The sequence below is a fragment of the Mandrillus leucophaeus genome, unplaced genomic scaffold, assembly GCF_000951045.1.
Source record: "Mandrillus leucophaeus isolate KB7577 unplaced genomic scaffold, Mleu.le_1.0 Scaffold1250, whole genome shotgun sequence".
Classification (NCBI taxonomy): domain Eukaryota; kingdom Metazoa; phylum Chordata; class Mammalia; order Primates; family Cercopithecidae; genus Mandrillus; species Mandrillus leucophaeus.
In genome coordinates this window covers 16,704-18,457 of record NW_012100877.1, presented here as the reverse complement: position 1 = coordinate 18,457, position 1,754 = coordinate 16,704, and the positions used below count along the sequence as shown (strand labels likewise).

Below are 1,754 nucleotides of genomic sequence, written 5' to 3'. Positions count from 1 at the left end.
CATAAAAACCTACTGAAAAAAGTATTAAGATGCAGAAATGCACATTTCAAAATATACTTCAAATACACTCCAGTTCCACTAGAAAATTTAGAATTAACTGTAAAAGTAAATTGCTGAATTGAATCTTAACTTCAAAATACTCATTGCTCATATGGACATTCCCATTATCTGCTTCATTGTGGTCATAAAATATGGCCACAAAGAGACATTAAAACCCTCGTTACAGCAGTATAAGCCAATGTGATTAATGTTAATCTATTAAAAATATTTAAACTGTTAAAAGTTTCGTAAGTGACACAATGTCTTTACTCAGAGTAAAACATCGCCCAGCTTTAACTTTCATTTGGTGGAAATAAGGCATGTTTCTAAGCTGATAAAGTAAATACATTTATCATCTATATATGTATTCAACCAGATTCGGCATTTAGCCAAGGCCAAACATCAGTTTAAACTTTATTTCAGGAAGGTTGAAAAATATTTGTATTTTTTGATACTTACTTCTCTTTCTGCTTTCTGTTCTTCATATTGATATATACATTCTTTTAAATGGTTACAGTAGTTCAATATCTCCTCATTTTTCTCTTTTAGGAGATGATGTTGCTTTTTCCTCTCCAGAGACCGAATATTACTTGTTATCAGCTTTCTTATGCCCATGAACTAATTGCTGTGGAAGCCACATATTTTTCATGGTAGTTGAAATAATCTCTGCTCCAGAGACTCCTGCTATTCAGTGACTTTCTTCACATTATCTTGTTCATTTTGATATATGTGTTCAGCTTTCTTGACACTGTTTCTCTTAGGTCTCTTTGTGCATCTTCTAAAACCAATGTATTTTCTCTTAGAGCACCTCCTGCAAAATTGAGATTAAGTTTTAGGCTTGTGGATTTCTTTTGAGCTTCAGAAAGTGGTTGATGAAGCTTCTCATTGTTATATATTATATTATTCACAACAGCATTCATTTTTCCTTGCAAATGAACATCTCCTGCACTGTGGAAAGCAAGTTCTTGCTTATTTCTTTAACTCCGTCACCGCGCTGGAATGCAGTGGTGCGATCTTGGTTCACTGCAAACTCCACCTTCCGGGTTCAGGCGATTCTCCTGCCTCAGCCTCCCAAGTAGCTGGGACTACAGGCATGTGCCACCACAGGCGGCTAATTTCTGTATTTTTAGTAGAGAAGGGGTTTCACCAAGTTGGCTAGAATGGTCTCGATCTCTTGACCTCGAGATCCGACCCACCTTGGCCTTCCAAAGTGCTGGGATTACAGGTGTGAGCCACCGTGCTCGGCAGGTTTTTTTTGATGTCATACTTTCATCATGGTCTTGTATAGGAGAAGCCAGTCTAGGATGGTTTGATTCAATTTCTGTCTCCAGCATTTCTTTGTCTTGTTTTTCCCTCGACTTAAAACTGAGCATTGTGTTCTCAGCTGTCAGAACTTTAAGCTGCCCACTGTACTGAGATGCCCTTTGTGTTAGTTTCCTCTTTCAGTTTCAGGGTCACCTGAAGTTCAGCATTCTTTTCTTTGAAAATATTAATGTCCTCAAAGTATTTATTTTCCTTCTCCTAGTGCTGATGTTTTAGTGTCTCTACTTCCAGTTTTAGCATGGCAATTTCCTTTTTCAACATGCAGTTTTCATGTAAGAGATCATTTTCATTTTTCTAAGTGTGAGAAAACTAAATAAAAGAAAACAGACTATTAACTAGCACTCAATAAAATGGCATATCATGGTTCCTCTGAAATTAAAGAATAACTTGTG

General features: G+C 36.5%; 1 pseudogene; it reads right to left on the bottom strand.

The window, feature by feature from the left end:
• Positions 1-453: 453 nt before the first annotated feature.
• Positions 454-1,754, bottom strand: part of LOC105533472 — a 6,675-nt pseudogene continuing 5,374 nt past the window's right edge.